The sequence below is a fragment of the Falco cherrug genome, chromosome 12, assembly GCF_023634085.1.
Source record: "Falco cherrug isolate bFalChe1 chromosome 12, bFalChe1.pri, whole genome shotgun sequence".
Lineage (NCBI taxonomy): Eukaryota > Metazoa > Chordata > Aves > Falconiformes > Falconidae > Falco > Falco cherrug.
This window is the reverse complement of record NC_073708.1, coordinates 9768421-9796138: the sequence shown is the minus strand read 5'-3', so window position 1 is coordinate 9796138 and position 27718 is coordinate 9768421. Positions and strand designations below refer to the sequence as shown.

At 53.8% G+C, this 27718-nt stretch overlaps 1 protein-coding gene across 1 annotated transcript in view; it reads right to left on the bottom strand.

The window, feature by feature from the left end:
- TMEM121 (transmembrane protein 121) overlaps positions 1 to 13217 on the bottom strand; it is a 41960-nt gene extending 28743 nt beyond the window's left edge. The window contains exon 1 of the mRNA XM_055725291.1: positions 13057 to 13217. The gene's annotated coding sequence lies outside the window, so the exon portion shown is untranslated. The remainder of the gene's footprint in view (positions 1 to 13056) is intronic.
- Between the last annotated feature and the right edge of the window lie 14501 nt (positions 13218 to 27718).

The window sequence follows — 27718 nt, the reverse complement described above, 5'->3', positions numbered from 1 at the left end:
GGGTTTATAAAAAGCTTTTCTCACTGGGAGAGAGAGATCCATGAAGGACTGGCTTAAAAGTCCTGGGTTTCTAGGGTCAAGGCTGAGCTGTGACACCCTGAGGGAAAGAAACCACCTGAGGCAAGTAAGAAGATGGAGATGAGAGAGATAGAGCCTGACCAGGTATACGGAGGAATTAGGACGACTGGCACCAGCTGAGAGACCAGGTCATTTTGAAATAAAAGGAGCATGTTGAGGGTTTGCTATACATCTCCCTGGAAGGCATTTTGGAGCAATGCTGCTGGGACTGACAGCATTCTGCACGAGGCTGCTTTCCAGGCAGAGACTGAGGTGTGGATGCTCAAACCAATTCCACCTGGATGTGGCTGGAGCAGGCTTTTTATCTGCCAGTTACAGAACTGACATGAGGAGCTGCTGCTTTTGTTTGCTTTTTAAGTAGAAAGAGCATTATTAAAAAGCCAGCTGTAGAAGGTAAGCTCGGCGTGAGCAATCACCACTGGCTTCAGAATAATTAAACGGAAAAGTATGAAAAACAAGCTGGTAAATGAGGGCTTCATCCCGAAGAGGAGAAACTAGATGAAGGGGTCTCCAGCCTCCTGCATGTGGGTACTTTTGGGCCCTTTTGCCTTAACTTCAGCAGGGGCTGTTGGCAGCCCCCGCCAGCCCAGGACTGCACCTGGCTGGGGTTGCTGAGCCGCTGTGCCATGCCGTACCACACTGTGTCACGCCACACTTCATGGGCTGCAGCCCCTGCACGAACCCTGCTCAGCAGCCCAGCAAGGCAGGATCAGTACTGCCAAACGCAGCAGGGCTGTAAGCACCAGCGAGGGAGCAGAGCTATTTAAGTCAAAGGACAGTGCTGTCACAAGAACAGATGAGGATAAACTGGCAATGAATAAACTCAGGCTGGAAGAAGGATGGATGGCGCTTTGGGCCAGTCCGGGCACAGAGGACACAGAAAAGGGGAGTCAGGTTTTGTTCCCAACTTTTCCAAAGAGATAGCAGGATGCAGCACCTGGGGCACAGGGCTGTGGGCTTTATGGCCCCAGAAGCCCTCAGCCCACAAAGCCACTATGGCCTGCCATGTCCCCTTCCCCACCTGTCCCACCGGCGTGGGGCTGGGGGCTCCCTGCCCAACACCACACGCTTGCCTCCCAGCTCCACCGGGACGCATAAGCCTCACTTTATTTCATACACATGGCTCTTTTAAAACATACGTGGCATTACCTTACAACTGTCAGTATCGACCTTCATAGCTGCCATGGTGATGAGCACCACAGAGAAGCCTATAAATAACATGAATGTGCCACATGCTGGCCCTTTTATGGGCCCCACTCTTTTTGATTTACTTATATGCAAGATATTTTACAGGACAACCCAATTAAGCTTGACAGCTGGCTGACAATGAATGCCAGCTCAGCGACGGCTTGCAGACACTTTATATTAAACAAGATAACGTGATGCAGAAGACCAGTAGAAGCTACTGGTGGGATTTGTCCAGGAAAAATTTTTTTGCAAGGGATCGGGCAAGCATTTGGTTACAGGGTCCCATCGAGTTTCTGGGATGCCACGAGAACACTGTACGCCTGCTTGCACGCATTTTGGCTACAACTCGATCTGAACAGGTCGCTCTGCTGTGGATGTAATGCAAAAGTGTGGTCAGCCACCCCGCACTGCAGAGGCTAGGAATTCCGGTAGGAGGCCACTGTGGAACGGCAAGTCCTCGGCTGGGGTGCCTTGGTGGCATCAGCACCCGCCACTGATCTGAACTCGGTCACTTTGCCTGCAGCCAGCTGCTCACCCAGGCTTCCAGCGCATCCTCCAGGACAGGCACTCCTCACACAGCATCACCCTAAGTGACATCTCGCTTGGCAGTTTCTATCCCATAGCTCTCTCAGGAACTCCTATATTCCAGACAGGCAAGGCAGAAATAAAGCAGCAGACCCAGGGCTTGCATGGCCTGTCTCTCTCAGCCCCGATATGCTGTAGCTATTCTGGGAAAGCCTCTTTCACTCTCCAGACCCGCTTCCACTTTTTCTGCCAACCAAATAAATGGCCATGATGGACAACGCTCATCCCGGAGCTGCTTGAGCCAGCTGTCCTTCCCAGCAGTATCTTTCTTACTCTCTCCCTGCACATTCCTGTACTGCCGAGCTGGGAGAGAGCATCCCCAGCCAGTAGAGACAGCTGGAAAACCAGGGTCTTTCCTGTGGAAGTAATCCAAGTTGCTTTCTGTGTTGCTCTCCGGGCAAGGCAGTGCCTGGATCCCGCCCCACCTTCTTGGGGGAGGCAGGGGGAAGAAAATCCCCACAGCACATGGGGAAAAATAAAGAGACTCCTCACTTACAAATAAATGCAACAGCATTTTCTCAGCTCTTTTTGGCTGCAGCCTAGTACTGGATTTCAGGCCCAAATATCCATTTTCAGATTTTTGATCTTGAATGATTTACAATATTGAGGAAGGCAGGTGCCTCATAAAATCACATTCAGTCACTTGAAAACCCAATTTTCCAGCAATTTTTCAAACAGAGTAAGTTTTGATCAGCTGCGGTTTGATGTTGAGCTGACACCTGAACCTGGGTGGTTGGGAGGTTAATGAAGAGCAACGAGTCCCAGTGAAGTGACCTAAACTACCTGAGCTCTACAATTATTTCACTTCAGGTGCATAAATTCCTCCCAAATTCACATTAAGGGTGCCAGTTCTCCCCTCTCTTTCAGCATTTTTCCTTTGATGTCTGTTACATTTTCCTCTGCTCTTTCTTCCCTCTTCCCTGGGTGGTTTTATTTTGCCTTTGGCAAGGAAATAAAGTGCCGCACAACTTTGCAAAGTTCTTCTGCAACTGCAAATTTCCTATACTCGCCCTGCTAGGCTTGGGTATGAGAGGGAAATCAAAACAATGCTCTCCTCTCCCCATGAATCCCCAGGCACGATCGAGGATTAACTGCCAAAGCCTGGTTACACAGGAGGACAGAATAGCCCTGGCTATTAGGTTGGACAAAGTTGTGTAGCTGCAGTAAAGGTGGGAAGATCAGAAAAGCTAAGAAATCAAAGCAGAAACCGAAGAAAACACGGGATTGATTTTGATCAGGGAAATACAAACCAAACGAGCCAGTGACTGTATTTCTGCAACCATGGAAGGGATGGGGAGGAGTGGAAGGAAGAGCCCTAAGTGGCTCGCTGCTGTGCTGCCCACTGAAAACCAGCCATCATGTTCACCCAAATTTAAGACACACCAGGGGAATTCAAACCAGAGCAAACCAGAGCAAAGGGATTAAAAGCAAGTTTTAAAATAGGAGCCAATGGCTACACAGGTAAATGGAAGTTGCCTAGGAAAAGGATGCGCAGCAGCAACGAAAGCTTCGGTACCACACAACACAGTGTGAGGTACCAGTGGGCTGGGATGCCGAAGTGCAGCCTGCGTGGGGCATGGGGAGGTGCTGATCAGCAGAACCACTATGCAGCAGGTTCTCCTGGAAATGCAGAAAACCAGAGAAGCTGTTGCCAGCCAGGATCTTGCTCGCAGCAGTAAACTTAAAGCTTAAAATCCAGCTCTGGAAGAGAATCACAAGGTTACAGTCCGCAGCAGGGAGCAGCTGCTTGGATGCAGAACTTGCCCAGCCTTAGCACGAGGAAATCACTCACACGCTGCCAGCAGGGCCACAGGAATTTCTTGTGCTTTTTAAATGCAGGCAAGCAAGTCCACAGTCAACCCAGGCTGTCCTAACTTAATTAATGCAAGAACTCAGGATCTTTAATAATAAAGTTTCTATCAGACTACACATTAACCTCACAGTGTAAATGACATGCAGGGGCAGGGGGTGGCTATAGAAAAGCTAACCTACAGCGCCCAGCTCTGCCGCTGTTGCAGAAATGAACTTGCAAGGAACAGACAAGCCGCCCCAGGGCAGCAGCAGCCTGAGCTGTCAGCTATCAGTGCACACAAGCATCTTAAGGGTGGGTGCCAAGGGGACGGGGCCAGGCCCTGTTCAGTGGTGCCCAGCGACAGGACAAGGGGCAGCGGGCACAACCTGCAACACAGGTGGTTCCATCTGAACGTGAGGAAGAACTTTACCTTGAGGGTGATGGAGCCCTTGCACTGGCTGCCCAGAGAGGCCATGGAGTCTCCTCTGGAGACGCTCAAACCTGCCTGGATGTGACTGTGCAACCTGCCGGAGGAGACCCTGCTTTAGCGGGGGGTTGACTAGATGTTCTCCAGACGTCCCCTCCAGCCCGAACCATTCTGTGATTTGCTAATTTAAGGACAACCAGGGACCTGCAATTTGCTGTCTCACTCGGGCGAGTGTGTGAAAAGGGTGAGGGCACACTTGCACACTGCATGGTTTGCAAACAGCACGGGGCAGGGGGGAAGTTCACCTGAAATGCTTGGGTGGAGAAAAAGCAGCCACATACAGCGATTAAAACAGCAGCTTTCTTCTTAACTGGAGTTAACAGCAAGACCCCAGAGATGTGCTTGCCTAAGCAGGTGGTGCTATGAGCTGTTTAACGGGGCTAGCCCAAACGCAGCTACCCAGAGCTCAGTAACACGCAGGGTAGTGCAGCAGCGTCCCCCTACCCACCTGAGCCAGCCAAAGTGCCTTCAGGCATCACAGCCCCTACGCCCAGCGATTCTAACAGGCAAGAGTTACATGCCAGGGGTGCAGCACGGCCTGCAAATGCACATGTCCCCATCTACTTGTGCAACAGCTGTTGCAGCGGTAGGAAAAGGACTTACTTCGTTTTCGGGGCCACAGGGCTTCTCTGACCCTCCCAGCCCTGAGGCAGGGGGAGGTTTGAAGAGAAAGTGTTCCCAAGGTGCTTGAGTTTTCTCCCTCCAGCCTTGCAACCTGAGGAAGAACCACTTGGCCCCAGGGGAACCAAGGACTTGTCCCCTCTATGGGTGCAGGGACCTGGACCCACTTCCACGTGCTTCCTCTGGGAGAAGCGAAAGCTGTGATGGGCTCCTGGGAAGGGATGAAGATTTCCTTGTGTATCCCAAGCATCAAAGCCACATTCAAAGCAGTCTCTCTGTGGATGCTCTGCACAGCTGGGCTCTCACATGGGTTTATCTGCAGAGCTGTCACAGTCCGAGCCTCTGCTTTGCAGCCAGATTTTTATATTCTGTGCTGATTTCCCAAGGGTCTTCATTTGGGCTCATCATCCCCACAGGGATCAATAGGACTGCAGCTGCTGTCCTAGCATCTGCAGCCAGCTCTGCTGAGCAGCAGTGTGGTCTGCTGGATAAAGAAGGGGCTGGGAGCCAGGAGCATTGAAAGACAGCCCAGCTCCTGCCAGGAGCCTCCACCGAGGGCGCTCGGTCAGGCTGATCAGTGTCTTCAGAGACATTCAAGGCATGTCCCAGCTGGACATTAACACCAGTGCCCTCGTGTTCGCCTGATGCTCAGGGAAAGCGCAGGGAAACCCTGTGGCTCCCGCTAGCAGAGAGGGCCAAGCGGTGGTCCACTCCCACCACATCCCACCCCAGCCCTTCCCTTAGCAGATGGTGAAGCCGATCGCTGAAAGGCTACAGCGTCCACGGCTGGGACCAAGTGAGAGGAACGTAATTAAAATAGCCAGCACAGTCCTACATCGCAGGGGTGGTGAGGGGCTGGAGACATCTCCTCTGCCTCAGCCCTATGCTTGGGGCAGCGCCGGGGAGCAGCCCTTCTGCGGAGAAAGAAGTCTGGTGCGCACAGCTGGCTGCAGAGCCGAGCACGGCTCGCTAGCAGAGCCCTTCCAATCTTCCTGAGTGCTTCTGGCCCTTGCCAACCTCTTCTTTCTAAAAACCCTGTGGAATTACAGGTCCAACAGCAGGCTGTAACAGACATAGCAGAGACCAGTAGCCACCTAAAGCTGTGCGGAAAATACACCCATAACTGTGGGCTAAAACCTTGTATCGGATCAGCTGCATTCCCTTTCGAGGGGATCCTGTGACCTGCAGCTGATACACGCTTTGTGTTTTGACATCACCTCCCAAATACCTGTATTAATGCCATGTATAATCTACCTTCCTTCACTCTTTGCTCCGCGGTCACTGTGCTGGGATGTGCACAGCACAGGGATTCAAGCCTGATTAGCAGCAGCAAAAGCTCTATATGGCCACATAATATAACCATATAGTAGTGATGCCATCGCAGCACCTCTGATCTGGAGGAGCTAGATTCTCACAGAAACACGCTTGTTCCCTTGGTCACTGCATAGAGCTGCGTGGTCAACAGCATTGCCTCTGGCTGCTGCCAGAGCCGGGCCTGACCCACCAGCACGTTTCCCTGCTACATGCTCCTTTAGATGTAATAAAGCCCCGGGGAAAAATTAAGGCTACAGTTTGTCAGGTGTCTTTGTACGCAGCAATGGATTCTGCATCTAGTTATTAACCTCTTGCAAAAGCTCAGTGTTATCTTGTATGGAAGTAATATTAGGTTAAACAGCTGTTGATAACTTATCTCCCATTATCAGCAGCTTCATTCAAGGCCAATATTTACTCACATCCAAGAAGCGTCACTGTATTCCCAACAGCATTCTTTATGGAGTCAAATGAGTGCAGCTTTTAATAAATCTGAGCTACTTAGGAGGTCCGTATTACCGAAGCACGTCCTAATCTTGAATGCATGCACGGTAAAACTCCCGGGGGGTACAAGTCCTGGACATGGCACACGGTCTGGGGAAGAAATTTAACCTGGAGGAGGAAACCTAATGTGGGGAAGGAAACCTAACTTGGGAAACATTTTCTGCAGACACAAAGGTACAGACCCAACCTTCCCACCTGCTGCCTCCCACACCAACCGCTTGCACTGCTGCTCCTTCCCATCCCTCATCCCTCAGAAGGCAAGTTAGCCATGGGCTAGCAGGTCCCAATGGGTCCCAACCATCAGTGGTAAGCCTTTCCCCCCACCTTTTTCATCCTCTAATGACAGCACTTCAACCAAGGGCTCAGAAGAGACATCCCCTGCCACTCCACTCCATCAATCAGACCCAGCATAGGTAGGTGTCTCTTAGCTGAAAAAATAAGTCTTTGTGTTCTTGATGTGGCCACTGTCAAGAGTGTGTCAGCGGTTTGCTTCATGGTATTTTTTCCAGGGACTCCATCCTCTTCTTTATTACTTTTGCTGATGTTATAACAGTATTGCAAAGCCTTAGGCAGAGACCGAGACCCCGCTGTGCTAGACATGGTAGAAGCAAAGATCAGAGAAAAGAATTTGCATCCAAAAAAAAAAAATCAGATCCCTTCAGTCTAACTTCTGCCACCAGTATTTACAGGGCAGGATCTTGCACGTCAGGGCTAGGATGGGGACTGGGAGTTCTGGGTTCAGATCTCAGGCGTGTCCCACCCGCAGTGAAGCCCCCTGCCCACCGCCACGCAGACAGGCAGGGCACTGCTCGGAGCGGTCAGCGGTGGCACAGGCTGCCCACGCACACAGCACAGCCCCTGCTCTCCCTGCCTGAAATCAGCAGGCGCGAAGGCAGAGTTTCCCAGTGAGCTGCACAGCCCGGGCTCCACTCACAGCATCACCTCTCCTCCACACACCGCCGGTCCACGCCGCAATGAGAAATTACACCTTGGTGATTACTGAGCTGTTTTATTACACCATTGCAGTTGGTGGAGTCAGTTGAACTGAACCCATGATCTGTAAGCTAGCGGCAGCCCCAGGAATGGCCAAGGGCTGGCAAGAGACCATAGTTAATGCTTAGTCTAAGCTGCAAGTGGCAGGTACATTGTAAGTGTGTCCCCTGACTCAGTACCCAACTGTGGTGAGTTTATAGCCTTTGATATCGTTACATTAATCATAAGGAATCTCCCAGTTCCTTGGATATACAGCAACAAGCTCTCCAGGGCTGGTTTCAGTAGTTTTATTCCTAGGTAATAGCCCTCTCCCTCATTTATAGCTATGTCTAGACACAAAGTGAGGAAGGTGCTATAAACACTTGATGTAAAAACCCTGTCTACCTCCTAATTCCTGCATTTCACATCCTGACCGTGCACGGAGCGCATGGGTACAAAGTCTGTGCTCACACACCTTCCTGTGCCACCAGCCCTGCACAACTGCAGCCTGCTGTCCCCAGCACCAGAGTGTGACGGGTCCCCAGGGGCAGCCCGGAGGGTCCCCAGCAGTGGGAGGCTGTTTGCCCGAGTCCTACAGTCCACCTCAAGAAAACGGCCAGGCGGGAAGGGAAGAGGCAAGGCGTGCTGCAAATCTTCCCCAGAAGATGCAGCAGCAGCAGCTGTGCTCCTGACAGCGTTTCTCAGCACTGCCTTTGCAGGCACCCTCTGACCACACAGGGCATGGCGAAGAGAAAGAAACCAAACCCACCCGAAAACAAGAGGAAAGAGAGAGCTATTTAATTCTTTTTTGGGGGTTGCTAATTTGTTACTGATCAAAACCAACAAAATTCACATCATGGGATGAAATCCTAAAATGTTCAAGGCCTCTGTGGATGTCAGAAAAGCATTTTCTAGGTCGAGGTATTGTGTTTAATGCACCCATAGCTCCAGTGACACCATCCTGGTTATACCTTGTACAGAGGGAGCCTCTCTACCTATTTGAAGTCTCCCCAGGGCACCTGAAATAACTAGGGCCCCTGAGGCAGAGGAGGGTAAGGGTGGTCGGGGAGGATATATGCTGAAGCTTGGGGACAACCCAGCGTCACCGAAGCCAGGCACATCACAGGGATGGAGGATTAAATCCCAACGCTATGGGAGATGCTGGTGATGCTGCCTAGGACCCAGCACACGAGGGAAGGAGCTTGGGAAGGGGCTGACTAGCACCATCACACCTCGGCCACGCTGGGCCAGCTCAGGACCACATGTTCCCACCTAAGTGTCACACAAATGCGGCATCTAAAACTTTGGCTTGGGATCTTGCAGAATAGCTTGGCTGAGCCAGCTCACAACTCTGGTAACAAATCCAGCCAAGCAGAGAGGCAGTCAGGGACTGATGGCAAACAAGCCGGTGACGTGCCTGTGGTGACTCTGCTGCCAGCCAAGGTGGTGACTTCATCTCATGATGCTGGTTGTTATCAATTATTTTCCAGCCTTTGTGTGTATTCATGGGCTGCACAGCACTTTGGAGCCTTCAAGATGAAAGGTACTTTAACCAGCACTTTGGTGGCTTCTTTCCTATTATAGGTCTGGATTTGACACTCCCCCACCCTCTTACCTAACTTTCTCTACAAAGCTCTTCTCACTTTTTCATCTTTCTTCTGTGGTCCCTCAGCAGGGGGTGGGGGTAGGGGGGACAACCCCCAAAAAACATTTATTTCCTTTTGGGAAAGCCTGAGATTAATCAGACACAGTGCTCTGGGGATAGTGGACTTTCACAAAGGTGATTCTTTAACAAAGAAGCCTGCATACTTTTCTGTAAACTCCTCTCTTCAAAATGGCTTGGTGCTTAAGGAAAAAAAGGCCTTTGTTTTTTGGTGGGTTTTTTTTCTTTTTTGCTTTTAACGAGCCTAGTGGATGTTTTAATTAAGTTGGATAGGAATTTTCAGAGTTACTTGATGTGAAAATGTGAGCCTACAAGAGCTGCCTTTGATGCTTGAGTTATGTTTTAAACACTTGAGGAGTCCTGCGGAGCTGTTAATCCTTTTAGCATAGCTAATAGCTATTGCTAGAGTGCTCGTGAAATCTTGTTTTGTTTGTATTTTTGCTGAGCTGGAGCCTTCCTCCCAAATAGCAGCAGTCCACCCTGGAGCTGTTTGCAGCCCCCAGGCTCAGCAGCCCCCTGCACCACTGGGGATGGGGAGAAGAGGATGTCTGGGGACCTCAGAGCTGTTAGATAGAAGCCACAGGGGTCTCCCAGCACATCTTGCAGAAGCAGGTCCTGGTGGCATCCTGGAGTTGTGCTAGGGTGAGGTCAGAGGCATGCGTGAGCCCCCCCCATCCCCATCCCTGTCCCCCTCCTGGATGGGTCACCTGCTTGTGGTAGCCTGGTAGGAGCCCAGGAATGGTCCCCAGCCCTGTGGTCAACAGCGGGGCACACCGCAGTCTGTGTGTGCAATCCACTGCCATGTCCAGAGTTGCTACCTTAAAATAAGAGCTTTCCTTTTCAAATATTTTGAGTTCACCTCTCTCCAGATCTGGAGAGCCACCCCTCACCTTGTAAAAGGCTTTCCTCTGCTCTGTAGCTGTGGATTTGCTTGAGGGACAGGCAGGGAGGAACTGACTTTGGGGAAATGCAAATGCCTTCCACAAAGGATGCTGCAGGGAGAGATGAAAGCCAACTCCATTTGCATTAGTTCCGTAACTCTGGATGTTTTCCCTCTCCCATTTAGACTGGAGTTCACACAAACACACACACGCACACACACACACAAACGTTTTTTGCCACAGAGCTATTCCGTTGCCAGCTGCTCCCCTCCCAGGAGTTTTGAAGAAATCCCCATTTACACATGAAGCTACTTGTCGGAGCACCAGCAGCATCCTGCGAAGGCAGAGGGAGCACCCAGGTAGCTGTGATTCAGCAGAGCCCTGCCGTGGCACCCTGAGCCCAGGGCAGGACCTGCACCTCCCTCCTGCCACTGTCCCCGGCCAGCCTCATGGTCTGGGTAGCTACAAGAAAACGAGCAAGATGATGAGTTCCAGAACAGTGCACGGGCTGTGCTTTTAGTTGGCCCATAGCAAAACAGCAGCAGCGATCTATCAATTCGTTAAAGCAGAAAAGCAGGCATAGGAAAACGCTCTCTCTGGATCTACGTGCTAAATAACTGAATCAGTGGGGCTGTCTCCCGGGCCGGTACGGGTACACGGCACTCCTGGGGGACAGCCTGCTGCGGCTGCTGCCTTTTCACAGCAAGGCGGCAGAGAAGCTAGGGCCCAGATCCTCCACCACGCTCCCCAGAGCACCTGCAGCACACAGCAGGGCGCCCAGAGCTGGATGGGGACTCGGGGACACAGCAGTGGGGACTCAGCTCCAGGCACGAGCTCCAACTGCGACGCTGTGCCAAGACACGCTCGCTTCCTCGGCTCACCGCTCCAAAACCCTCCTCCAGCATTTGCACAGTGTTTTGTATTTCCCCTACTAGTTTCTAAAGGGAGCAGGGGGATACCCCTCCGGCAGCAGCCCTGGCTCTACCAGGTCCAGGGGAGTTTAAGGCTTCAGGAAGCCTTTGGAACCACAGAGGTGAACGGGACAGGGCTAGAGATCCGACTACCGCTAGTGTCTTAACCACAGGCAGTTTTCTGTAAAACTGGCTTAAACAGACAGCCAAACATCTGTTTTCATGCTGACGGCAAAAGCTTTGCATCAGGAAATGGAGAAAAACCCATTTTATATTCAGCCCAGTCTATGCTGGTTGCAGCAAAACCTGTCGAGAGCCCTAAAACTGCAGGATCTGTGCTTATTTCATCTTACATCGGTGGCGCTCAGGAGAAGGGGATTTCTGGAGGAGGATTTTGCACGCAAGCGATCAGACTCTTGCACTCGTATCTGATCCCACAGATGAACCCAGGGCACCCTCCGCACCCAACAGGCACCCAGGGGAAAAGGCAGGTGCCAGCTGTTACGCACAGCGCCAGGGTGGACAGCCCACAGCCTGAATGCAGGCCAGCACAGCATCAGCACTGGCAGATGAAGGAGCTGCCCAGGACCCGTGGAGCTCAGCAAGCCCGGGAGATGTGGAGGGGATGGTACCAGGACTGGGCATTACGGTGGGCCCAGGTGAAAGCAGCTCACAACTAAAGAGGCATCCAGATTCCTGGCATAAACTACCATGGGACACCTAAACCCACGTGCTAGCCGCCCTGCTGCCCCACAAAAAGTATGACAGTGGCATGTGAGGTGACAGTGAGGACTCTGGATCTGACTCCCCTCCAGCTCGGGAGCATCGGATCAGGCTCGCCAGGTGATGCACCGGGCTGAGCACAACTTCCACCTGTGCTCTGGCAGAGCTCGGATCAACACCCCACACCCATGGGAAGTCACGGCTCAGCAGCACTGCCTGTCTGCCCGACGGACGGTGACAGCCTGCCACCGTGCAGGAAAAAGGGGGGAAAGGCTCTGGATGGGGATTCTCCAGGCACTGGAAAGGCCCCAAATAAAATCCACACCCGACAGTGCCAGTGGGGCAGGACCCCCAGCATCACCCACGTCCTCCTGTGCACATCAGCTCTGTGGGTGGGCAGTGCCTCTGCCAGCAGGGTGGGAGATGGGGGCACATTCAGCATCCTCAGGGGAGGGCCAACCCCCTCCCGGTGCCTCAGGGTGTATGGTGACCACTGGGCTGTGCCACCTCTCCCACGGGCTGTGCCATCTCTCCCATGAGCTATGCCACTTCTCCTACACTTGCCTTCTGAGGTCGACTACAAAGGGTCCAGGTTCCCAACAGGGAAACCAGGAGCACCCCGTGCCCACAAGGTGAGCCTCCCGGCACCCAGCCCTGCTACGAGGAGGGCTGGGGAGAGTTCCCAATCCTGGTGGAGGACAGATCCAACACGGCTCCTGCATCCTCCAGCTGAGGCCTAGCTGGAGAGCATCCCCAACACTGGGACAGCCACTCCACCCAGGCGAGGCACCCAGTGCCCCGAGCGGCGGGATGCTCTGGGCATGCCCTTGGTGCACACCCCCGCGGCAGGGGTCCCACCCCGGGGCTCCCGGGCTGAGTGCAGGTTCCCCGCAGCCAAGTTTGGTCCAAAAGCAAGAAGCATCTCCCGCAGCAGCCCCCGCAGCCGGCTCTGCTCTCCCCCCGCCTCCTGCCCACCGACCCTCCTCCTGGGGGGCGCGTTGGCCGCAGCCCCCCCAGCACCCCGCTGCTGCCCCTGCGGGACCCCGGCCCACGCTGCGACCCCGCCGGAGGGAGTCGGGGGCACAGCGGGGAGGGGAGCGGAGCGGAGCAGAGGGCGAGCGGCCGCCGGGGCTGCCCCATCCCTGCAGCACCCGATGGCGGAGTGGCGCGGGGGGGGACGACACTGCCCGGTGGGACCGCAACGGGGGAAACTTCTGCCGCGTCCGCTGAGCAATGCGGAGGGCGGGGGGGGGGGGGGGGGGGGGGGGGGGGGGGCGATGCTTGGAGCGGCGCCGCGGGGGCGGCGGGACCCCCCGCCGGTGCTGCCGGTCGTGCCTTACCTGCGGGGGCCGCTCCGGGGCTGCAGTCCGCGCCGTAAATCCGTGTGTACCGGGTGCGCTGCCGGGTGCGGTGCCGGGTGCGGTGCCGGGCGGGGCGGGCGGGTGCCCCCGGGGGCCGCGGAGCCCCGGCCGCCCGCCGCTCAGCCCCGCGGCGCCCGCCGCCCCCGCCGCGCTGCCCGCCGCCCCGCCTCGCCGCCCGCCGCCCCGCCTCGCCGCATCGCCGCCGCTGCCGTCGGGGGCTGCGGGCCGCCCCGCCGCCGCTCGCCGCCCCCCGGCCCCGCGCCGCGCTCCGCCGTCCGCGGGAGGCGCGCTGGGGGCGGGCGGCGGGGGCGGTGCGCGGGGAGGGGGGACCGTGCCCACCGCCCCTCCGCCCCGCGCCGCCGCGGGGGGGCACCGGGACCAGCCCCCTCCCCGCAGCCCGCCGCTCTGCCCGCAGGACGCGGGCGGGCCCCGGTTCCCGGGAGCGGGGGCGGGGGGGGGGCGCTCCGTCGGCGTCCTGCGGCCGAGGAGCCCCGTTGCTGGCACCCGAGAGCAAGCTGCGCCCCGCCACCCCGCCCCCGGGTCGCTGGAGGGTGGGCGCAGACCTCGGGACCCCGGTCGCCGTCCCTGCCGCCTAAGAGCAACATCACAGCCTCCGCGCCCCCGCCGCCACCCCACCTCCCCCACCGCCACCCCACCTCCCCCACCGCCACCCCATCTCCATCCCTGTCCTAGAGCCCAGGACCCCCGTCACCATCCCGGGGAGCTGTGGCCAGTCCCAGAGCCCGGGACACTGACCTCAAGCCCTTCTCCTGGCTGTGCCCCGGGGCTGGCTCAGCTGCCTTGCTGGAAAATGGAGAGGGGCTGCCCCGTCTTTTCCCCCACCCCATAGCCTGCCCCCCCATAGCGGAGCTCCCACACCATCCCATGGGCAGCCCAGGCTAGGCACATGTCCTATCCCAGTATCAATTTTCCAGCCTCCCTCCTGCCCCCCCATGCCTTCCTCCCGCTCCAGGCCCTGCCCAGGCATGGGTAAGATGCTTCACCGGGGCATTGGTGTGGCAGCCCTGACCCCCACAGCACCCAAGGTACCCTGCCGTAGGTGGGCTTGGCATGTGGGTAACAGGGATGGGAACTGATGGCCCTAGAAATCTCTTAACTCCACAGACTTTGCCTGTTGACAGCAGCGGCTGAAGCGTGGGGAGCTCTGTCCTAGATACCCAGCTTCAGTTGGGATGTTTCCCGGGGCACAGGACCAGTGATCCCGGAGCAGCAGCTCCTTGGTTAGCTGCCTTCTTCACCAAGGATGTGCAGCACTGAAAGGTGAAGGGTGGAGGGAGGCCAGCCAGCAGCCCTGCTCTCACCCCTCCTACTCACAGGCTTACAGCACTTTGCAAAGAGGGAGCCATTGCACTCTTTGCAGAGGAAAGCACTGTCGCTTCGTGGTGTGAATGGGGCACCCTCCCGGGACGCAGATTCGGCTGGCTCAGAGTCTCCCACTGCATCTCAAGCAGCAGTTACCCCTGGCGCAGCCGACTGGCTCAGCCCCCCGATGTGGCTACAGTTCCTCTGCACTGGGATGCCAACTATGGGAAAACTGTCAAACTGGAGCCAACAGCTTCCCCAGCTAAAGGCTGGAGGCTGCTCTGCACTAGGTTGCCACGCTGGGCTGGGCATGTGTCCTGAGGGAGCCTGTGAGCACCAGCAGAGTAGGTGCCTTCACAGCCTCTTGCCTGTAGTCAAAGTTGCTCCAAATGAACAAACCCTCTGCACTTATGGATGGGACTGTGTGAGGAGGGGGCCCTCTCAGGCAAGCTGCACGAAAGCAGGTTAAGGCAGCAAGTGTGTTTATATGAATATGAGTTTAATCCACTAACCAGATCAATCAAAGCTGCAAGTGATGCTTTTACCCTGGCATGCCTTGCTATTCCTGTGCCTGTTCCTACATCGCTGCAGGAAAAGAAGCTTTGCCTGGCATGTACAGCAGCTGCTCTCCTACATCTCAACCCGCTTTATCTACACAGGGCAGCCACAACCCTAATTTCCAACCACATTAACAAGCAATACTGCAGATTGCCATAAGGGACCTGTGGCCATGCCAGGTATAGCAGGAAGGCCTCACTTCAGCTGGAGCACCAGCACAGTCGGGATGTGAAGCCTTGCAAAGCAGGGCAATTTAGAGATCTCTCCGTGCAGCCCTGGTCACTTATCACACTTGCACTGAATTATGCTTCACTTACACAGCCTCTAAGGTTGCTACTCCAGTGAGGCAAAGCCAGCTCTTATGCTAATTTGGCTATTTGTTAGTCTAATAACTCTTACTTGCATTTACTGTGCAGCGTAACATTGTCAACACTCCTTAATTTTGGTGTGAGAGTGCTTTTACAGTGAATTATAACAGTAGAGGTTAATTTGCAGAAATGCAACTTTCCAGCAGGCCCATACCTGAGGCGATTATAGGGGAGAGTTCTGCCTGTGCTCACCCGACCTCGTGCGCACAGCAGGCTGCTTCTGCTTACCCAGTTACTTCTGCACCGGGTCTTGTATCTGACTTGGCCGTATCTACCAGTTTCTTCATCGTGGAGCACGCCTGTGTTTCCACATCACTTGTGCACCCTGCCAAACCTCCCGAGAGTGTGCCTCTCCATCCCCGTGCCCACAGGTCCACGCTGCCTCCTCTCCCTGGTGGGGGACATTATGGAGCAGGCAGCACGCACGACATGAGCTTGGAGACTTCAACTGTGAGCCAAAGCACTGGGTCATTTGAGCCAGTTCAGAACAAGGTTTAAGGGCTTTAAGAGTCCCTGTTTTGAAATATAAGTTAGTTCGTTGTCTGTGTCGTAAATCTCCCCATTTACCCCACTGGAGCTGGATGAATAATTGAAGAGAGGTTTGTGGCTAATTGATTTGCTGATCAGTGGAAAGGAATCATGAATAATTTATCTGATGAATATTATTCAACCATCCGTAAAGCTGGTCAGTTACTGAAAATAATTAGTTGCAAAAACTCCATTTTTCAGCCGTTGGCTTTGTCCGTTTGCAAACACACTCACACTTCTTGCCCTCCAGCGTGGGTCCCAGCGGATTTCTCCCGGGCTGGGTGCAGGTGCTGCTCTTCAAAACAGCCTGAGCGCTTCACTGTGGCTCTTCTGCTCCAGCCACTACTTCATCAGCCACTAGCAGGAGCTCTTCTCTGCTTCATCCTCGCATTGCAAAGCTTCCTTTTCCTCCCCATGTCTTCGCAAGTACGGGCCCCCTGGGTTGCACCGAACTCACTAAGTAGGATGCAGCTAACATCCTCCACGCGGGATGAAGGCACTTAGCAGCTCTGCCAGCGGAAAGGGAAAGTGCAAGCGCCTCCATGCGTGACACCATCTGCTCCTGGCTCTTTCCGAGTGGCGCCTTTGCCGCACGGGTGCAATCCCACGGAAGGTGCCTGTGCAGCCAGCCTTCAGGGCAGAGGTGCTGCCTCTCTGCCAAGGGATGGAGCAGGAGGCTGGGGCAAATACACCATAGGAGGGATGTCCTACACCAGCTTTCAGCCATACCAGGGCGGAACCAGGCTCTAATTCCAATTTTAAGCTTAAACCTTTAAGGCAGCCACACACATAAGCCTGTCATTTTTCCTGCATCTGTGTGAGCGCTGGCCCTGCCTTCGCAGGCACCCCTTGCAGCACCTGGCACAGTGAGCAGGGACGACCTGTGCAGCTGCCTCTTCTGAGTTTAAAAAAAAAAAAAAAAAAAAAAAGAGGAGAAAAGAAACTTTGTGGTTTCTCTAAAATTGCTGTTTATTTGCCAATTCTTGCATGTTAAGATTTCTGAGAAAACAATCAATCTCCAGAGGCCAGTTGATGTTATTTGCCTTCTAGCAGAAATCCTATCCAATTCTCCTGTGGTTCCCAGATCTGGCGGGGGCAGCTCCCTTCCCTCCTCCTTTTCCACCCCCGGAGCAACAGACACCCTCCCCATTGAGTCAACATCATCTTTCCCTGCAGCATCCTCTCCGAGTGACTTCCTGGGCTCACAACAGTGGCAAATTTGTTCTCTCCATGGCTGGGGATACCAAACAGCAGGATTTGGGAGCTGCTGGAATGTGCATGTTCCTGTGCCAGGCTGCTCTCATTTGGGGATGAGAAACTCCTCTTCCAGTTGAATCTGGGGTGATTCAGAAAGCCCTACAGAAGTCCTGCTATGTTCAAGTTTAATGGAAATAGGACACTCGGCTGAGCACACGAGCTTGCTGTCCCTGTTCAGGTGCAGAGAGCTCCTTCCTTGGGGGAATGCCACAAGTCTGTGCCAGCATCCACAAGCCTTGTGCGGCTTGGGAGATTCTGTGGAGAGCTCAGAAGATGCCCAGCCTTCAGCAGGGCCAGTGGATGTGAGCTGGCGCCGCTGTCGTAGCCCTGGAGGGTGGCTGCTGCCGTCTGCACCCACGTGCTCTGCAGGAAGTTCACCGCCTGGGACCGGGGGGCTAATTTCATTATGCAATGTTTGTAGCCAGAGTCAGGAGTTTAATTATGTCTTTCCTTTTCTTGCTGGCTCTTAGCAAAGCCACGTCAGCTCTGCTCTGTGTGATGCTCAGCCATGCCTGTGAGAAAGTGGGCTTGTTACACAGCAGGGAGCTGGGGGATGGAGGCTGCAGACTGCGGTTGAAGTCCTTGCTTTGGGTGTGCACCTTTGGCTGCTGCTTGCTGATGCCAAGCTGAGAATTTGCATGTGGTCCTTATGGCCCTGAGAGAGGGAATGTGCACAGTCCTCTGGGCTCAGGACCCCAGCTCCCCCAGTGCCTTGGAGCATCCCCACACACTGGGACATCACTGTGTGCAGCCCACGAGGGTCAGGATGCAGCCCAGGATGGCAGCTCTTCCAGCGTATTCATAGCTGATGCTGAGGGACCAGCCAACACACCTTCTCTCCCTCTCTTGGGGCTGTCCTCCCACGGGACTCTGCACGGATGGCTAACCCTGGCTGCTGGGGAGCCAGGGCTGCTCCACCACCTGAATTTACAGTTCTTTAATGTATTCCTCCCTTCCCCTTGCAGCAGATGCTCTGTGTAAATCAGTGCCGCAGATAAGCCGTGCTGCTCTACACCAGCTGGGACTTCTGGGCCCTGGAAGACTTTGTTGTGGCGTCCAATAAATATACCAAAGCATTAACGCAGGCTGAGCAGGGTGGGTAGCAGCTGCCTGCTAGCCCACCCCATGCACCCAGAGAGGCTCCTGCAGCCTGTGCTGGGGTCAGCTGAGCCGGGATGTCCTGAGAGTAATGGAGATGAGATGCCTCGGGTGTGCGCATCCTTTCAAGGTGGGGAAAGGGCTGTGGGATGGGTGTCCCGGGTACCCACCCTACCTTGATGTCTTTATCTTTGCAGCCTGCTTTGGAGACGGCCTGCCTAGAAGCAACCGGTATTTTTCACCTTCAGATTAGCTGTTGAACATGTTTAGGTGGAGGATGGGCTTAATGGTCCAGGCTTAGCAGAAAGAAAGGGGAAAGTTTGCTCAAGACAATCTAATTGATCTTAATGAGACAGGAAGGGCTTTGTGCTGCAAACACCAGTGTTTGTTTTGTGGGTTTAACGCGATTTCTGGCTGGGTTTGATTACTCTGGGGAAGTCCTCTGGCCTAATAAACAGAGCCATAGGGAATTAGCACTGATAATGTCAGATGCTGCTCTCAGCAAAAGAGTGCAGCCTTCCAGGGTGGAAACAGAACCTTGGTGGGGGGCTGGAAAGGTAATTGCAAATGGATTCAATTAGCTCCCAATTTCCAGGCAGGTGGCTGGGCAGCAGCCAGGGCTGGGTGCCCAGGGAGGGGGCACACCAGCTGGTGTCCCTGAGTGGGGTGACAGTGAGTGCACTTGGGCACCCAATAGGGGCTGATGCTCCTAAAGAGCCGGGAAATTGTCTGTGGAAAGCCCGGTGGTTTTTTTCCCCCAGCTGATAATGATGGAAGTGGTTGTCTTCAGGAGGGAAATCCTTTTTCAAAGCCTGGGCATTTGGTTTGTGACTTTCCTAGAAAGTAGTGTAATTCCCGCTTTCCTCTAAACTGAAAAATGGAACCACAGTGCGGTTTTGTGCTTGGTTTTTTTATTGGTATCTCCTTAAATGGAAAGGGGAAAAATGACTTTGCATCTCACAGCTGCTGCTGAAATAGTGGTTCTCTGGAGGGCAATGTTTCCGCTGAGAGGTTTCTTCATGCCTGTTAACAGCTGCCTGTCCCCGTGGGTTCTCTGGGGTGCATCTGTGTCCAAATCTGCCCCAAGCGAAGGCTGGGGCAAGGAGGTGGCCGAGTTCATGCCAGCAATGCACCTTGCTCCTGCAGCCATGGCCACAGCCATAGCTAAAAAATGCCCCCAACATGCCAAGACCTGGCACACCTTGGGAAAACAAGGGTGAGGATGTTGCCCAGCTCCTGCTGCTCTTCCTGGCACTGCTCGCTGCACCCTCGCTGGGCATCTCCCTGCTCTTCCCCCTCAGGCACCCCGTGGTGAGGTGCCTCCTGCTGCTGGTGGTGCCAGGGGACAGCAAGCACTCCCTGCAGAGGGACATCAGCCATCTGAGCCGAGGGATGCCTTCTTATGGCAAGGGGAGGTGTTGGTGAAAACACAGCAGTTTCTTAGCACTTTCCTTCTAGACAAGCAAAACGTGAAGACAAATCACTGCAAACTCTCCTTGCTTAGTAGGAGGGAAAAGAAAATACTCATTTGTCTCCCCCCCCCTGCTTGCTTGCTTTCTTCTCTTTTCCCCTTTTGCAAACAAAACTCACTCAAGAGTCTCCCTCCATGAAATTCCTTCCCCCACCTTCAAATCTGTCCCTGCGGATACGGCCCATGACCGGTACATGGCTCTGTACAGCTGTGGAGACAGCGCAAAGCCACCTCTCTGCCATCCCCAGCCTGTCCTCGCTGCTCAGCCACCTGCCAGTGACACGGCAGCACCCCAGGGACAGGCAGAGGCGCGGTGGCAGGGGCTGAGCAGCGCCGAGCGGCTGAGTCACAGGGAAGCCATGCCTCTGCATCCCAGGGAACGTCATGGGAAGAGCGGAGAGGGAGATAAAGATTATTTATAGCTGCAAGAGCAATTATATGGAGCCGGTGTAGAGGAGCTGGCAGGCTGCCGGCTGTGCAGGAACGGTCAGCCCTGGGAGGCAGTGGGATGAGGGTCCGGGAGCTCGGGGGGGGCTGGGGGGGCAAGGCTGCTCCTGCCAGGGCTGGGGCATGCCTCAGCGGCTGGCTGGCTGCACTCCATAGGAAAACTAGGAAGAGTGACTGCCTTTTCCACATCAGTATAGCACTGGGTTATGATCCCCAGCTCCCCATCGCTCGGCTTCCTTCAGAGCTCAAAACTTCCCCTTTGCTGTTGGCTTGCCCCCTTGGACCAGGGATTTGTTCTGCCCCATTGCTTTTGCTTCCCAGATCAATTTGCTGTGTTTCCCATTGATTGCTGTCTATTTTCCCACTCTGGCTGTTGGTGGATTTTGCTTTTTATTGCTAATTACTAGTCTTGCTCCTCTGCTGGGGGAAATACTTCCCAGGTCGTTTTTAACTGATGTTAAGGATGTTAAACAATACTTACTAGAGAGAAATATTTTTACATCAGGGGGTCTGGGCAGGCTGCCGGTGGCTGCTTTGGCTGGCAGCTCTTGCCAGAGGCTCGTGATACCCTGAAACACTCTCTTGTACCCAGACTCATCAGGGATGAGACAAGGCCACGGTCTCACTGTGCAATTTATGGTGGGAGACCAAATGACTGTAGAGGGAATGCACAGCTGGAGTCTGTGCGGGTGAGACAGCAGCTCCCTGCAGAAGCCCAGGCAGCTGCGAAGTTGGATTATATTTAATTTCAAATGCATGAAAGGTTCCTGTTTGACTTCTGGGAGGATTTCAGACCGAGAGCTAGTCAGGGTACAGTTGAGGTACATCTAAGGCTTTTTGGAAGCAGTGTACGGGCACTCGCTGCACTTTTCAGGAGAAGCCAGGATGGTGCTGGTTCCTTTGCTCGGTGAGAAGAGGAGGTCCTGGGTGGGAGGAATGCCAGGGAAGGAGGGGTTGCACAGCCTGCACCGACTCCAGCACCATGCCCATGAGGGGTAGGACGGTGGGCAGGCAGGCTTCAGCCGCGGCACAGACAGCCGCCCAGAAATGGCTTTGGAGGCAACTGATGGCCTTTCAACACATTTTAGAAAGAGACAAATGATTCAGGCCCAGAGTTGCAGAGGAGCAATTTGGATAACAAGAACTTCTGTCTGATGAGATTGATCTGTCAGCTGAGGTTTATTAATCCAAAACTCTGGCTGAAGCTGTCAAGTCAATCCAGGAGCAGATCTGCTGGCCTTGCTCCTCACCCTTCGAGGCAGCTGGCGTGGCCAGGTGGAGGCACAGCGAGGCTCTGCGCATCATCACTCCCCTCCCTTGGGTTTGTTTTTTTTTTTAAACGATTGGAAAACTAAAAAAAAAAAACAACCAAAAAAACAAAAAACCAGGTTGGGCAATCTCGCCAAAGTCTCCCTTAAAAGGCTGCAAGCACAAGCTTCAGAAATCAGACAAGGGTAGTTTTATGGTAGTCGGTTTGACCTTCATTCTGCCCCCATTTACATTACGATGCAGTGTTTAGTTAAACGATCATTTACTCCTTTCTCCTGGGGCTTTTCTCTCATTCCAGTGCATGTGGAGCAAAATTAAAGTTGCGCAGGAACCACAAATCTGGCCTTTCCCAACATTTGAGTGTTTAACTCGCTGCCTGAGCAATGTTTTTTTAGCAGAGCTTTTTGTTCATAGCATCTTAAGTAATTTAGTATCAGTTCCATTCCCATGGAATTCATCAGATAATTAGCTCTTGGCTATAAGTGGGCAGCATAGAGCATCGTTACCTTGCCTCCCCCTAACACGAGGCTTTGCATGTTGCCACAGTATGGTTTTTCTATTAAAGCAGACTGGTTGGTAAATGCCCCAAGAGGCTCTCTCGATTCACGAGCTGCAGACCAGGCTTCTATATTAAAAACCCATTTAAAGTTCCCCAGCAAAATGTGTGACTTAGGAAAGTTAAATTGTATTAATTCTTTCTTGAATGTCCCAAGGATAAGCAAGGCCAGGATGCTGCTCTCTGTTGCCATATACTGCTCCGTGCTAACGCACGCTAATTTTCCTGGGGAGCTGGAGTTATCGCTGTCGTGTGGTGCTCTTACAAATAGGTTACTGGAGCTTTGTGTAGGGAAAATGGACTTATTTTCTGCAAAGAGGATGGTGAATTTGCATCTCAATTAATACTTTTTCCTTGAAGGAATTTTCCATTGTAGGAGTCAAATTCTTCTTGTGGGTAAACTGCTCCAACCATATCACCTGCGGGATGTGCATCTCCAGCCCTCGCAGCCTCATCACAAAGGTGCTGGCAGGGAACCCCTGGGCTGGCCACAAGGTGTTATTAAAAGGCGAGGAGTGAAGACAAGCCACCTGTGCTCTGCGGGCTGGCTGCATCGCACAAGTAGCCAGGCTGGAGATGACCACTATGATGGGCAAAGCTGCCTGAAGTCTACCTGAGGCTGAAAATGCCACAGCAGCTGGAGCCGAGGAGGGGCGATGGGGAGGAGATGCCATGAATTGTAGCTACATGGGAAGACGCAGCTCTGGAAAGGAGAAGAAAATCGTGGTGGTGATGAACTACATGAATCATTTAGAGGGATGTAATCCTGCGCCATATGTTATGTGTCAGTTCGCGGAGAACATGTCACATCCATTAGGATAATAATTGGACAGTTCATCTTCTTTTTTTGGCAAAAAAACCCCCGAAACCAAAAAAAAAAACCACAAAAAAACCCAAACATGCTCTAGACTCATCAGCAGTCGCAGGGCAGAGCACGTCTGCCAGCCACACAGTGCTCCTGCGCCAGAGAGGCTGGTACCAAGGGCAGGCTCTCAGGGAAGCATCAGGCTGTATCAGAGGAGAGGAGAGGGAAGCAGCTGGGTGGGAAGGGAGGTGAGAGGAAGGAAATGCTGCTTCAGCTGGCCAGGGGGGCTAAATAAAACATGAGCTTCTCTGTGAGCATCTGCAAGAAGGTTAGGATGGATGCCAGGCCCTGGGTGTAGGAAAGCCAAAGGGTTTTGCACACTCATGTATTCCTCATTTCCAGCCTCTGAATTTTGTTAAGCCTGTTCTGTGGGATGAAAAGCCCCCCTGCTGCTAGAGATGCCCTCCTTGCTAGGGCTCTGCAGCCACCATCGGTGCCCCTGCCCTCCTGCAGCTCCCAGGGGTGCTGTGCTGGAGAGCCTTGCGGAGCGGGATGGGTGGCACGGGTACGGGGTGAGCGGCTGCCAACCTTGGAGGACCCCCACACAAGGTGGGGCAGCATGGGGGCCAGCAGCCGTGCGGGCAGCAGGCATCCCACCGGGTGCCACGGCTCTGGGCAGGAATTAGTTTTCATTAGCAGTTTTCCAGGCTTTTAGGCAGCCAAGCAGCCATGCCTGAAAGACTCTGGGGTGAGCTGTCATTATTGCACAAAGGTAGCTAAGCTCCCAAATCCTATTAGTGGAAAGGGAAGAGATGCTGTGAATGCCCTGAGGCAAGACAGCATCCAGCTGTGACAGCCAGGAAGGGCACACCTCACCTTAGCCCACACCTCGCTTTTCCCCACCCCTTATCTTACCCCCACTGGCAAGGCTTTTCTCTCCCAGGCCAGCCATCCCAGCGCAGCCCGCATCCTTCCCAAACAAGCCGACCTCTGTGGTACCCACCATCCCTGCCAGGGACTGCCCATATCACCCACCTCCTACCGCCTCAGACTCCTCTGCCTGTTCTTCCTTCTGTGAGTACCTTTATACATGGAGGAGCTAACATCCAGCCGCCCACATCCCGGCTGAGCAAAGCTGTGGCTCTCCTGCTGACTTACATTCGCTTGGCAGGTGAAGGCTACTGTGCAAATTAACTATATTTAGCCTTCCAGGTTTTTGTAAGTCACTTGATTCAAGCATTACGTGACATTTCAATTTTAAAAAATAGCGCTGCCTAACATCAATAAAGCGTAAATCAAGAGGCAGAAAATTGGCCAGGCTAGAAATTGCCATCAGCAGGGAGCCATCACCCAGGGCTGCCACCGCCGACCCGGGGAGCCTTTGGGGCTGTCCCACGCCATGGGCAGGGGGTGATGCTCTGCAGTGAGCAAAGCCCCGGGGCAGTGCTGCAGGCATGCACAGGTCCTCACACAGATGGGTGCTCAGGGGGACAGGGCCACATTTCCACTTCTGTCCTGTGCTGCCTGTCCCACCACAGAAGCCTCCTGCTCATCTTTGTGCAAGCCCTGCTAACAGCGCTCACCCAGGTGCTTCCAATTTCACGGCTCTAATTCATTTCCCCTGCTGCTGCTGCTCCTCCTCTCCAGCGGTGTAAGCCGATAAAGCTTTTTAAAAGGGCAGCAGCACCAAGACGCCATCGAAGAGCCTCATCTCCTGCAGTGAGCAGGCACGGGTGCCCCTTCTTCCCAAAAATCATGGCAGTGAGAGATGCTGAATCTCTTGCAAAACAAGACGCCCTGTGGGGCAGAGCTGAGCGTGGGTGCTGCTAGCTGTTCTTGGGGAGTGGGATGGGGGCAGGCGCCTGCAGCCCTGGAGGTGGCCACTGCCTCCCCAACACGAGGCAGAGCCAGCATCTCCCCAGGCTGCGGGTGCCTCCGCTCTGCTCACATGCCATCGCCTTCCGCACTCCAGCATTGATTTTTAGGTCCAAAGGGCTGAAAATAATCACACAAGGGAACAGTAGGCTGACTTCTCTTTCCAAGCAATTTTTATCCTTCTCTGATTGCCCAGAGCATGCCTTGGTCATTCTAGTGATAAACTGCCAAAAAAAAAGGTAGTGGTGCTTGCCATTTCTGTAACCTTAATAGCAGAGCATGGCAAAGGGCTTAACAAGCCACCCTACGTGATGTGGGGGAACAGTGGCTGTCCTGCATTTCCAGCTCCCAAACTGGGGGAGATTGGGAACTTTTTCATTCACTAGAAATTCCAGCTGAATTTTTAAGAAGCAAATGCCATCACACAGGAAGGACCATGGCTGTGGCTGGAGCTGTAGGGCAAGGACCAGCTGGGACTTTACCAATGCACACTCACCGGAGACATGTGGGGCTCCCTTTTGGGTCCAGCAGCCAGAGAAGGATTTTGGGGAGCAGATACCAACTTCACATCACCCAGAGCCCTTTTACTTTGCATTTCCCACCCTGATGGTGTGGTCGGGGCTGGGAGCAAGGGAGGACAAGAGCACAGCCAGCTCCAGCAAGCTTTCTGAGGCTTTCCACATGTTATACTCTCCATCAAGTAATTCTCACCCCCCAGCAAGTTCAAGGAAGCGTGGTGTGCGGCGAAGAATTACAATAAAATTGAATTATTCTGGCGCAAGAAATTTTTCTCCTCGCCATTTGTCAAGCTTTCTGCATCTCGTTCCAAAGCAAAGAAAAATCACCCCGTGATCCATCAGAAAGGGGAAAAACCATAAAACCTCCATAGCAGGTATGTTGGATGGCACAGCATCTGAGCAGCCCCTGGGGTGCTCAGACTGTCTGCTGGGCTGCTGGACCCCCCATCCCATCCCCCTGGTGTCATGTCCCTCTGTCCCCAGTGCCAGGGCATTTCTGACAAAATAACCTGCAGCAAAATAGCTGGTGTATAACAGCAGGCAGGACAGTCCCGGCTCAGGCTGTTTCCAGGGGCAGGTTCCCTTTGCCCCCGTGGGGATTGGAAGTGGGATGGCATTGCAGAGGCTGTGCTCTCCCCAGACCCCTGCTCTGTACCACCTGCCAGGGAGGACTCACCTGCAAAAAAGAATTTTGTATTGATTTCCACAGCTAGATGCCCAATCTACTGCAATTCTTTATTAGGGAGCTGAGCAGCACGTGGCAATGGGAAACTGCAAGCAGGGCTTGAAGAGTTTTCTGAAAATCCAGGAGAAACTCATTTTGGCACAGATCTGATAGAAATAATATGGGTTTTGTTAGGAATATAGGGAATTGAAGCAAATTGCTGCCCTTCCTCCCTCCTCTGCCCAAAAAAGTAATTTTTAATTGGTCAAACTGTGAAACTGGAATGAAAGGGAATTTAGCTTGCATCTTTTTTCTTTTTTTTTCCCCCAGAAAAGTCTTGGGGGGGAAAAAGATGAGTCAAAGATTTGTCAAAGTACAGTGGGATTTATTTCATCAGAAAGCAGAAATCTAAATTTTTATTCTAATTAGGTATTTGACCACCCAATGCCATCCCCAGACCTGCTCTATCAAAGGGAAGCAGGTGGCATTCAACAGAAAGACACCTCTGAACGCCATCCATCCCTCCTTCTGCCTTTGCCGTCCATGCTGCTGGGCCATGTCCCACCTACATTCAGTCCCTGAAACCCCTATTTTAACCTTAGGGAAGTTCAGATCCCACTGCGCATCCTCCCTCCGTGCCGTAACACCCAAAAATGAAGGAGACTGGGATGCTCCTGGTGACTCGCTCCTGCTCAGGAAATCTGGGGACAGTGGCGAGCCAGTGGCATACGGCAGGGGCATGCTTGGGACCCCAGAGCCTGGTCTCTGCCTGAGCCGTCTCTGGATTCTCCTGCCCTGCTTCATCCTGCTCATTTGCAGGTCTTCATCAGGCCAGCACCCCGTGCACGTGCCAGGCAGCAGGGCAGCCTCTCCTCCTGCCACCCCGCACAACACGAGGGCTCTTCGCCTGCTCGTGCTGGGGTTTGCTAACGTATAGTGGGAAAGGCACCAAGAAGAGGGAAAATGCTCTGCTCTAGAAGGGACAAATGGGGAGATGGGGAGCTTTGCAAGGTACATGTTGCTTCTTTCTTCTGAAGTGAGGTTATACCCAAATTCACATCATCCTCCAGAAGATTTTGATGAAATTGCATTTTTTGGATGATATGACTGTGTCAAAAGGTGTCCAGCAAACTCTATTCTGCTTTACCACATCTGTTTTATCTGTGAACACAGCTTCTCTCAATAGACCAGGGACTTTCTTTCTAGTTTTTTTTTTTTTTTTTTTGGCCTAGAAAAGGTCAAACTCATAGAGTTTGTTTGAACTTCGTAGAAGAAGCTGTTTTGGACTTGGCATATGTCACCGGGGTGGAGGGAGCAGCGAGCCGTGGCTGAGCGGCTGGATGGGCGCAGGGCTGGGGAACAGGGCGATTCAGCCCCCAAGGCAGCTCAGACCAGAGCCCCACGTGGGAACTGAGGTGACGCCAGCAGCACTGGGTCCCCTCACCATCCCCTCCTGCCATGCAGCCCAGTCACGATCTCTGGCCCCCTCCACTCGTTAGATGCGCTCGTTAGTGCTGCTGGAACTGATTGCAGCCACTGGCCCCGGCGGTGTGTTTGTAGGGGCGGGTGAGGAGCCATATGCTCGCTCAAGCCCATCAGTTGCAGTTCTCAGTGGCTTTTGCAAATACTGGGACAAGCCACAGGCGTTTGCCCGGGGTCTGTGGGAGGTGAGGTGCTGCTCTCTGGCTAAGGAGACATTGAGCCCCACAGACCTCCCACCCACTAGCCCCCTGTGCCCCTAGCCCCCTGCCCTCGGGGCTGTTCATGGTGCATGGCAGGGGCTCCTGTTGCAGACGTAGCACCCCACCAGTTAGCTAAGGGCAGCCCCCTAAAACATGGGCAGAAGGAGCCGGATATCAGCAACACCAGAAACCTTAATCCTTGCCTTGCAGAAGGTTGACTTT